At 43.4% G+C, this 12,005-nt stretch overlaps 1 protein-coding gene and 1 long non-coding RNA gene across 4 annotated transcripts in view; one reads left to right on the top strand and one right to left on the bottom strand.

Annotated features, from left to right (window-relative positions):
- The window catches only part of LRATD2 (LRAT domain containing 2), a 223,604-nt gene that overhangs the window by 44,681 nt on the left and 166,918 nt on the right, over nucleotides 1-12,005 (top strand). The window lies entirely within an intron of this gene.
- Nucleotides 1,896-6,047, bottom strand: LOC121101675. The gene is made up of 2 exons (XR_005833631.1): nucleotides 5,044-6,047; nucleotides 1,896-3,358 (listed from the first exon to the last, which is right to left on the bottom strand). It is a non-coding gene; the product is annotated as an uncharacterized LOC121101675 (long non-coding RNA).

The raw sequence follows: 12,005 nt of genomic DNA, 5'->3' as shown, positions 1-12,005 counted from the left end.
TATTTGAACTCATAGCTTAGAATTCTAGTCAATATACTTCTCTGTTTGGACTGTCTAAAATATTGCTCTTGGGATGCCTGGGTGGCTCAGTCAGTTAAGGTTCTGCCTTTGGCTCAGGTCATGATCCCAGGGTCCTGGGATCGAGTCCTGCATCAGGCTCCTTGCTCAGCGGGGAGTCTGCTTCTCCCTCTGCCTGTCGCTCCCCCTGCTTGTGCGCACGTGCTCTCTGTCTCTGACAAATAAATAAATAAAATATTTAAAAAAATATTGCTCTCATAAAAATATTTCAGAAGGCTCTAAGTCTATTTTTGACCAGCGAATTCCAATGAAGTGTGTTACTTCTAAAATGAAAGATAATTCTTGATGAAGAATCTTTTACTCTAATTCATTGTTTTCATCCTTCTATTTTTTTATGTGCTCTTTCTGTAGATAGCACGTACGTAGAAACAGGGTCTGCTATGCGTTATCTATTCGGCTAGCCCTTGGAAGTGTAGATATACTAAAACCCACTCTTTCTCCTTCAAGGCAGTGACAGCCAGGATAGCACAGAGATGAAGACCACAACTTCTGGGACCAGACTTTCTGGTTAATCTCAGTTCTGCCACCTGCTAGCCACATGATCTACAGCAAGTTAACTAACTTCTCTGACCCTCGGTTTCTTCATATGTAAAATGGAGTTGATGGTGGCACCAACCTCATGAATGGGGTTAAATGGTTAATTCATAAATGTTAAACCCACAGAACACTGCCTGAAACCTAGTAAGCATTCCATGACTTTTTTTGTTTATTATTATGTACCAAGAATGGTTGCTCTTGAGTCAGACAGATCTTGCTCAAGCTCTGAATTCCTTACTTTCAATTCTACAAAATGGGATTTGGAATCAAAACCTACTATATTTAACAAAATAACTGAAATATTTAGTAAGGCTCACAGAACACAGTAAATAATAGATGAATGCAGCAATCATTTTTATTGTTCGTGTAGTTGCTCACTTAAGATATTCCTGGCTCAGTGGTGTTGTATAAAATATTTATTGAACTCAGAGGAGAACAGTCAGGCAGTGCTCATGATCTCTTCTCTACTCCACCAGGCTAGGCATCCCCTTTTGCTCCTATGCTATGGAAGGAGGAAACAAAAGAACAGGGCCAGGAAAGGGTTCAAAATTATGCTAAGCATCCTAGTGTGGTATAGACACACCCAAAGCTAACTCCCGATGAGGTACCCCTTGATAATCTCCTCCTCTGCCCTGTGGGCAGAACCTGTGGCTGGCTTCGAACTAACGGAATATGGCAAAGGAGGGGAGTCCCTTGATTAGGTTATGTTATATGGCAGAGTGTCCCTCCTCTTTAAGGCCTAAGAACAGAAGCATTTTCTAGGAAACTTCTAAGTGAGCGGGGAAGTCGTTATTTGCTCTTACTATGTCATAATTTCTGGCACTACCTGACTCTTCAGTGAAGAACTTCCAGTATTTTTGCAGTCGGCCGGATTTGACTGATGGGGCTGATCAAGAAGGAGGCCAGAAGAGACCAATTTCTCTACCCAATTTCATCCCAAGTTTTGGCAAAGAATTTCTCCAGGGTGAGGATATCAGTCACAGAAGAGAGACCCCCCCAACCTGTGGGGTTGTAGAGAAGATCCAAGTACTAAGTGAAGTGACGCCAACTCATACTCTCACCAATAGTAGAAATTAAGAAGCAGCCCCTCGCAGGGAGACTAGGCAGGATGACTGAAGCACCTGCTTTCAAGGCTTAATTACCACCCTAAAAAGACAGAGAACCTGCTTGGAATACCAGGGAAATGGAAGCACCTCCTACGTCGTGGAGGTGCGTGTGTGTGCACGCACACACATACACACCCCTCCACAATCACAGAAGCTTGAATAAATAATCCAAGGTTTGCAGTCAGAAAATCTTTTATTTTTAGCATACATGTAACTTTGGTATTTTATCATTTACAAAAAGGATAAGGAACAGGCACAATGAACTTCTGTTTGGGTCCCTAAAGATCTATAGAGACCCTGCTCAGTGAACACACCTATCAACACTTGGAGATGCTCCCCTTCCATGGCTCCCCAAGACCCTGCCTTGCTCTGGCTGTGGCAAAGGTAGGGATTAACATTCCACTCGTGCACTGCCCTCTGTTGTTGACCTCTATTTGGCTCCCCCTGGTCCCTAGAGATAACACACACCTGCTGACACTTTGAGCAGGAGGAACCTTAAGAACACCCAGGTCATCTCGATCATTGACAGCGGAGGCAACTTGAGCCTCAGAGGAGTGAAGCTGTGTGTTCAAGGCCACACAATCACCCTGGTGCAGGAACTGGACCAGCAGCCACGGCCGGGTCCTCTTTCCAGATTGCTGCACCCGGCCCTTCCCTATTGCTATTCTGCATCTGCTGGAGGACAGAGATGGTAGATATGCAGGGAATGCAAAGTCATGCTAATGTTTGAATATTAAAATTTAATATTGTAATTTTAGCCTAAAATAAAACCAAATTAAAAAGGTACATCTGCTGCAAAAAAGTTAAATAATGCATTTCTGGCCCCAATACACATGATTCTGAATAATTTACCTTGTGGATTTATTCCTGGTAGTAGGGCTAGCATAGGCCACATGGGGAGAGAGGCAACAGGGCTTTGTGGGGCCTCATTCCTACTGGGCGTTTTCCCCCTCTTCCCCTCAAAGCCATGTAGTGGCCTCAAACTTCCTGTGTTCTTAGGGGTACCCCTTCTCCCATCAAAACTAACGTTTCTTGTGTTCACTGGGTGACCAGCTATATTGGTTTACTAGGGCAACTGTAACAAAGTATCACAGACCCGAGTGGCTTAAGCAACAGAAATGTATTGCCTCATCTTCCGGAGGCTGAAGTCCAAAGTCAAGGTCTTGGTGGGGTTGGTTCCTTCTGAGGACTGTGAGGGAAGGCTGTGTTCCAGACCTCTCTCCTTGATTTGGTCATCTTCATGTCTCCATGGCATTCTCCCCGTATCTTCGCCTGGTCACATGGTCTTCCCTCTGTACATGTCTGTGTCCAAATTTCCCCTTCTTAGAATAAGGACCGCAGTCATATTGGATTAGAGCCCATCAGAATGACCTTGCTCTATCTTGATTACCTCTATAAACACCCTATCTCCATATCAAGTTACATTCGGAGGTACCAAAAGAGGTTAGGATTTCAACATATGAATTTGGGGCGGGGACACAGTTCAACCCCCAACACCAGCCGCACTGGTAGACCACAAGCTGAGTTGGCCGGAAGTCAGGATTTGTTTCTCCTGGCTCTGGGTTCCTTTCTTGGTCTCACCATGGTCCGCCTGAGAGAACAGGGGCAGGTCTCTGCATCTCTCTGAGCTTCTACTCCTGCATTTCAAAATGAGAGGAAATCATACCTGCTTCTCAGAGCTGCGAGGACAAACAGGATAGCTTCTGTGAAAAGTCCTAGGACAACACCTGATACTTCAAAGCCTTTCAGTGACTGTTTATGTTCCTACTTTTGTCCATGCCAAGAAAATACCCATAGATAAGGACTTATTCTGATTATGCCTGAAGGAAACTGAGCAAAACACATGCAGGGATCTGCCCTTGGGAGTTTTGTTCAAAGAGAATGTCATATATGAAAACAAACAAAACCAATATGCAAAATAAAGCGTGGTCCTGGGAAGGAGGATGGGACCACCCAGAACCCTCTTCATCTACCCAGTATTTACATATTCCCTGAGTGAGAACACTCAGGCATCATTTCTTACCGTGTTTCTTGAATTGTGTAGGGCAATGGCTCGGGTAGTTTTACTTTATATTTAAAAATAACAAAAGGAATCTATGTGCTGTTATGAAATGCAATGCAAAAGTTGGAAATATCATTTCATACTTTATTTAGTAAAATCTGCTCATTTATTTTTGGTAAAAAATAGAATCATAAGTGTCATTTGATAAAGCTTCACATTCCCCATATTAACAATGCACTTTGAACACCTATGGGTTTTGTTGTTGTTGTTGTTGTTGTTTTTAAGATTGTATTTATTTGGCAGAGAGAGAGAGAGCACAAGCAGGGGGAGCAGGAGAGGCAGAAGATGAGGGAACCGATCAAAGGACCCTGGGATCATGACCTGAGCCAGAGGCAGACGCTTAACTGACTGAGCCACCCAGGCGCCCCAAATACCTTTCTATGTTAATACATGTTCTCTGAATCATTTTCAATGGTTAAATAGCTTTTTGTTATATGTATAAATGATAATTTATGTAATTATTCATTATTGATAGGCATATAACTTATAGCCAACTTTTGAATTATTCTGATAATTAATATTATTATTAGAAATTTATATATAATTAATATTATCCAGTATTATTAGCAATCAATGCTTTGATGAGATCCTTAATCATTCTACTTCCCCCTGCTCTTTCCACTGATATGATCATTCATCTTTGGATATATAGGCCTAAACCAAATAGCTGGGACTGTGGGAAATGAAGGGGACATGCTATTCACAGAGCTCTAGTCACAATATTTTAGAAAATCTTATGCAAGGATTTGTAAATATATGTGGAGAGACTTATTATGCTTGTGCCTCAAATGAATTAGTTACCAAACTGCTGCTGCTGAAAAAATTCTTTTAGCAGGACATTCGAGAATAATAGGGAGAGAGGAGATAATCATTAGAATTCAGAATAAGGTAACAAGTGATAGAGGAATCTGGAGAAAGGTTTTTGATGGGAAAGAAAAATGGCTGAGGGAGCTTACAGAAAGTGGAATCTGAAAGGAAGTAGACCTCCATAATTTAGCATAAAGGGGGCTCCCACCCAGACATTGGTGCAAAAAATCAAAGATCTTGGGGCGCCTGGGTGGCACAGTGGTTAAGCGTCTGCCTTCGGCTCAGGGCGTGATCCCGGTGTTCTGGGATCGAGTCCCACATCAGGCTCTTTCGCTATGAGCCTGCTTCTTCCTCTCCCACTCCCCCTGCTTGTGTTCCCTCTCTCGCTGGCTGTCTCTCTCTCTGTCAAATAAATAAATAAAATCTTAAAAAAAAAAAAATCAAAGATCTCACCTCAAGTCAGAACCCCTTTATGGACGTTGGAGCTTTTGTCTTTATTGAGCTTTGTGAGATAGGGCTGGGAGGATGTGGGTTCTTGGAGTTTCAGCTGATTTTGTTGCGCAAACGTAAGCAAGTCAGTGACTTGTCACTGGGCTGAGCTTTCTAAATCTGTAAAACAAAGGACACTGGGTTAGAAAATGAATAAGGTGCCTTTCGGATTCTATTTTTAAAAAGCCTCGGTCTTTTAAGATTTCACAGATAGAAAGCTAACAACTTAATGAATAAAAAGAGGGTAGGAGGTTAAAAGTGCAGGAGTCTGGGCTTCACCAAATGTTATTAAGTATCAGATCCCACCTCCCCGATGGCCCCATCACTCCCACCCTCCCTTCTAGTTCCTGTCAATTTACTATTCAGATCAACTGACTAATTTTGTCTGAAAAGGGAATGGAAAATCTCTGTGTCATCGGATACACTTTCGGCTTTGATGGATGAGGCTTAAGTTCCAAAGAGAGTGTTAGGCAGGAAAATCCGGCTCTTTCAAACTAATTACTGCATATCTGATTTATTTCCCTCCTTAATGCTGTTTATTTTGTTTTTATTCAAAATATAAAATTGCTCCCTGAGTTGGGAGATTAATGGCTTTCTTCTCCTTTAGCAACAGATCATTTGTGGACCCAGATTATAAATAGGAGGTTAGAATCCATGACTCATTGTTTTTTCCTTTTTCATACAGGATGTCCCCTGAGATTAACTGTGGCTTTTTTTTTTTTTCCAAGTTAGAAACATTAACATCTAATTATTTGTGGGCTGCTACATTGAAGATTTTTGTTTTTAGGAAAATGTAATGCTTCTTTTTGTGCCGTGCTCCCAGAAAACTTTGTATCTTGATAAACTAGAATTCCAAATAGCATTATTGAGCGTGGCTTTGATTGATCACATTTTCACTTGATTGATTCATCCATTCATTTAACAAATGTGTATTTATTGTACGCTCGCTCTGTGTAAGTAATGCGAATGTTCAGTGTCTCGGCTGTGGCGTGCTCTGATACCGAGGCTGGAAGGAATACAGAGGTAGCGAGCGGGTGGTTTCTCAGGTCGGCTCGTGTGCTTAGAGTTCACTCATTTGTTTATTACGTGCTTCCTCACTGATCCATCAGACATCTGTCACCGTCACAGATCCTGCTGGGGTTTTACACAAGTCTGGTGCATTTGGCATTCATTCATTCATTTATTCAGCAACAAAAACAAGAACAGAACACAATCGCCTACCAGGTGTCACTCTCCAATGAGACTGTGAGGTGTGGGAGCAGACAGGAAAACAGTTATGAAGGCCTTTGAATGACATGTTTGAGGAACTTTGACTTAATGTAGTATCTGTTTTGTTTTGTTTTTTGCCTGCCTTTATCTGTGCTTTCTGGTATCCCCTAGCTGTTGAACTTGAGACAAGTTACTCAATCCCTCTGTGCCTCAGTTTTTCACGTGTTAAGTGGTATATCCACTGACATGCAGTCAAGAAAACAGAATGCACTGCAGATATTTCCAGCAGTGAGGGAGTCAATGCAGGTCATTAGTTCGAGTCTTTGGGAAGAGATGGAAGAAAAAAGGGGAGGAAAGAATTCAAAGAGGTGAGGAGGTGCTTACCAGGCTTTGTAGGAGCCCAGCCTGCGTGTGCTGTGTATCTGGTAGACCTGCCATTGCTGTCACCGCCATTGGGCAGGCCCTACAGCTGTGTAGACCAGAAGCTGCTCGCCCACCAAGACCACCAGAACTATGGGGAAGCACACTTGGCCGCGGGGAGCAAACCAAACAAGGCACAGACAAGCTTCTCCCTTCCTCCAGCTTTCCAGTCTCTCCCCAGTGCCTCCCACTGGCAGAGCCCAAGCAGAGGGTGGCTGACCAGGGAGGCTGGGAACTGTCATGTGCAGGTTTCCACACCCCCGGCAGTATCAAGGAGAACCCGAGAGGACAGGAGTGGAGATGACACTGAACAGACAAATAACCGGCGCAAATGGGGACAACGATGGAAACTACTTTGCATGGTTGCTGGGAGTTAATGAGTTAGAGCGGGCAAGGCCCTTTAGAACAATTATCGCTATTACCCAGTGACTTCAGGGAGTCAAGGAGGGCAAATAAGCAGTAGTAACAACATCAGATTTCCGTTTGAGAAAGCATGGGTGGGGGCCGTGGAAAAGGAAGAGTCTTACTGGGTCCTATGAAAGGCAGGGACCACTTAGGATATGGTTGGAATATCTATACAGTAACAGGGATGGAAAAGGGGGAATTGATTATAGCATTATTTAGGGAATAGAACTATCTAGACACAGTGATTGGTAGGAGGTTATAGAAGGAGGACAGTTCCAAGATGCTTCCGAACTTTGGGTATGGGTTATTGTATGGAACGGGGGTGATCTCATTAACTAGCATTATGTTATTAGGACGGGGTGGGGGTGGGGAGGAGGGTGGAGTGTGTCCTATTGACCATTGACTCCCTGCAGCTAGGATAGTACATCGTCGTCTTTGTGTATGTGCTTGATTATTATTTACTGAGTGAATGTACCAATGAATACATTATTTAATTCCTTCCCTGTATTAAAGATGAAATTGCAATATGGAGATAATAGTTCACTTTCCTGGAGTTCTATAGCTAGTAACTAGCAAAGTCACACATACGAGTTTTCTTATGTCCAGTGAATGTACCAATGAATACATTATTTAATTCCTTCCCTGTATTAAAGAAGAAATTGCAATATGGAGACAATAGTTCACTTTCCTGTATATAGCCGTATATAGCTAGTAACTAGCAAAGTCACACATACGAGTTTGCTTATGTCCACAGCACTTTGCAGTGACCACCCAGACAACATAACCCTTCCAGCACATGAAATCATTCCTCCCTGTGCCAACTGTGTGCTAGAATAATTAGAGACCAGATTCCTATTTCTAAGAGAGAAATTAGGATAGGGAGTCACCGAAGCAGGGTATATCCATACAAAGAACCACGACGGCTGCTAACATTTGGACACTTTTCAGAAAAGAAATGGAAATCAGTTCCATTTATTAAACAAGCATGTGAAATCTACCCAGGCGGTCCCTGAGCTAGGAGCTGGGATGTACCTTCAAATTAGGTGCACCGCTTCTCTCAAGGACCTTGCTACAAGGGATGGAATCTGGAAAGTTATGTTTCAGGAGCTTTTCTGCATTTGAAAAGGGAGAGCACTGGAAGAAGGTATGGAAATTTCCCCTGTAGCACCATACCCATCTCACAGTAGATGATTCCCCTTCTGGGATTTCTTGCAAATAGCACAGACCAGAGTCAGAGTACCCATGAGGCCAACCTGGGCACCAAGACCTCTCTACTGCACCTCCCAAGGAAGACCTGTGAATGAACCATATCTGTGTAAACTAGGGTATTTGCTAGAAGTGTAGGTTCTTGGGCTCCAACCAGACCTCCTGAATCAGAATCTTGTGGGGTAGGAGCTTCTGGCAAAAGTTCATGCCTGAGAAATGCTTCCTCTGGCCTCAAGCCAGGACCCTCCCCTGTTCATCTGTCGCTGACTTGATCTTTCCCTGAAAGGTAAAAGTAATGTCTATTTCCTTCAATCCCTTCTCCTTCACCAGAGCTCCTCCTCATGTATTATACATGCGTCTACACCTGTGTGTCTTCCCACGAGCCTCTCTTTGCTCTGTGATGACAAAGTCACTAATTTCAATCCCCCAACCCCCACAGTGCATGGAACTATGTTCACATTCCCAAATGTGCTTTGCTTCCTCTTGATGGTAAACACCAGCACAGCTAGTCCTCACTCGACCAGCCCCTCCATTTTTTTGGTTTTGTTGTCTCTTAATCAACTTCCCAAACAGCTCAAACATGTTCTCCTCCAGGAACCCACTCTGCTCCGCTCAGATTGCCCCAGGTTCTTGGTGCTCCCCTTACCGGAGTCATTCTTTTTATTATTGTAGCTTTCTCTGTTTATCTGCTAATTCTGTCTCTCATGTTTGACTGTGCACTTCTGTGAAGGGAGGGAACTGGATCAGATTCTTGGTACCCCCAGATTCTGGTCTGTAAAGTTAGTCTCCACTGAGTTAAAGGGCAGCAGAGTTGACCAGCTAACTACACATCCTGTCCTCTGGTGCATGAGCTCTACCCTGGGTTCTAGGGACGGAGAAGGATAAACTTTTACCTAAAGACCATGGTACCAGCTTAAGAACACCTGTCACTTCTGGGCAGTGTCCTAGGGCAGGGTGAGCCTTGTATCTTTGTACCCTCAGGTGGTTATTCCTGTTTGAAGAAGGTCTTCAGGGTGGAAGGTAAGTCCCCACCAGGACTCAATGCCCTCTGCGCATTCTGAGTGACTTGACCCTAGGAAGTGGTGAAACAGTTTTTCCCTTCCCCCAGTCATTACAGAGGACAAAGCTTCTCCACCCTTCTATCTCAGAAACAGAAGCTTGTCTCCAACACACCCAGTCATTTGTTTTCCAGGATTTGGAGCAGAATTAATTAGCTTGGAAAAGCATGGGGAGAATGCTAAGTATTATTAATGACACAATTAGCAGTTCCTTCCTGCAGGGGACGGGTGGTTCCAGGCTTCCTTGGATAGCTCTTAAAGATGGACCCTGTTCTCCCCATGTCCACTCAAATAAGCTATGCTTAGCGCCCTGGGACTCTGCTCCCAGCCACTCCCTGGCAGGGTTGTGGCCAGGGACTCACTTGTACCAGGATGGGGTTGGGTTTCGGGCTGCTGCTTGCTCTGTGGCACAGGAAGTGGATGGACCAAGGCATCTATTCTCAGCAAGGGAGGGAAAACCTAAGGGCTGCAGAGGGGAAGCAGAAGTAATGTGAGTCAGCACATGCTGTGCCCCAGGAGCTATGCCTGGTGCTTTATACACTTACTATCATCTTCAGCACAGCCCCTCAGGTAGACACACTGCTATCTCCATTGTACAGACCCGGAAACGGAGGCTTACAAAGTATAAATGCATTGTCCAAGGACACTTCTCTAGTAATGACCAGAGAAAGGATTTATCCTTATTTTGGTTTGGCTTTGAAATGACTAGTGTTCAACCAATGGGTAGCTTTGATAAAGATTCTCTATAAGGACTTAATGCTCTGTTACAGGTCCTATGCATGACATATTGTCCCTTTCCCCTGTCCCAAACCCCACCCCCTCTGTCATCTTCTCTGGGTTTAGTACTTGGCTTCACCATGGATCTAACAGCCATGCCTATCCCATTGAGTTTCTTTCTCCTATTTTTCCACTGGTATTGCCTCCTTGTCTAAATTCCTATGGCAAATGGAAGATGATTCAAGTTAATGACTAAGAGGCCTATCTTGGGAAACAAACTGAGGGCTTCAGCGGGGAGGGGGGTGGGGGATTGGGCTAGGCCGGTTATGGGTGTTGAGGAGGGCACATATTGCATGGTACACTGGGTGTCATACGCAAGTAACGAATCATGGAACATTACGTCAAAAACTAGGGATGTACTGTATGGTGACTAACATGACATAATAAAAAATTATTATAAGAAAAAATCTTTCAATTAAAAAAAAGAGGCCTACCTCAGAGTAAGTGTGCAGTAAGATCAAATATTAGCTCTGTTAACTGATAACTTTGCACTTTGGGAAATGTATTTAAGCATTCCGTGCCTTTGTTTCTTCATCTGTAAATTGGGTAGTTCCATTATTGCTGACCCCTAGAATCGCCATTCTCTCCACATCTTCAACTGGGTCAAGCATTAGCTCCCCCGGGAGCCTTATGTGGCCCATTACATTGAGTTAAGGGACCCCGCTCTGTGCTCCGATGATACCCTGTATGCTTGCTGAGATTACACTCACCCTGTTATTGTGTAAATGGCTGTTGCACTTGAATAATGCCATGCATTGTGTCAAGTAATACTATCTGTTGTTTACCTTTGGATTCCCCAAGGAACCAGGATGGGTCCTGGCAGACGGTGAATCTTCGACTAAAGTTTGTTGAAAAAGTGAATGAATTAATGAGTGAAGTGATCATAAAGTTGAGCTTTGAGAGATGAGTAGGGAGGCAAGCAGACAGGGACGCAAGGGGTGGAAGGAAGGGCTGTCTAAACAGAAGGAGCTGCATCCGCAGAGCCCTGGAGGCATGAAGCATTTGGGGATCTGTACAGAAACTGCGAGTAACTGAAGACAACGGGGATACAGGCTACAAGTTAAGGGGACAGAATGGCCTGAAGTGCTTTTGGGTCCACATTTCAGAAGCCTTAAGTCTCAGGATCCATTGAGGCTTGAAGGGAACAAAATATTGGTTCAGCTTGAAGGATGTTTTTGTTATTTTGGTTTGTTCCAGTTGAATCACCCGATAATGCGTTGATTTGGTCCCACCGTAAAACCATCCAGGAGGCATATTTGTAGAAAAAACAAACCAACAACAACAACAAATACTTTTGATTCAAGTCACAGTTGAAGAAAACAAAACAAAACAAAACATGTTTCTTTAATTAAAAGAAGCACTTGAACCATTTTGGTATTTCTAAAATTGTCATCCGCCACTCAGGGCAGGCTCCAATTGTCGTTTCCTTCCCTTGTTTCCGGGGCCCCGAGAATGTGCAGGAAGGTGATGAAGTATGAAGTATCAGGAAGGTGATGCCTTCTTCCCCCCCCGCTCCCCTTGTCACTGAATCCTCCATAATGAAGGAGGAATCATTTATTTGATTCCTGGGGTAGGACTTTGACTTCCACTAGGGCCAGAACTTTTCAAACTGGAGTTGTGACTGATTAAAAGTTGAAATCAATAAAGGCTGAGATTTACATCACATAAATATGGAGAATGTTGTAAATATAGTTACTGAAAGGTTTAGTTCAGTTTAGGATGTATGTGCACACATGTAATGGATCAGAATATAAAACATATCTCCATGTATTTATTTATTATATTGTAATTCCAGTTAGTTAACATACAGTGTCATATCAGTTTCAGGTGTATAATTTGATGATTCAGCAA

The sequence above is a fragment of the Ursus maritimus genome, unplaced genomic scaffold, assembly GCF_017311325.1.
Source record: "Ursus maritimus isolate PB19 unplaced genomic scaffold, ASM1731132v1 scaffold_9, whole genome shotgun sequence".
Taxonomy (NCBI): domain Eukaryota; kingdom Metazoa; phylum Chordata; class Mammalia; order Carnivora; family Ursidae; genus Ursus; species Ursus maritimus.
Note: the sequence above shows the minus strand (reverse complement) of the source record. Positions and strands in the feature narration are given on the sequence as shown.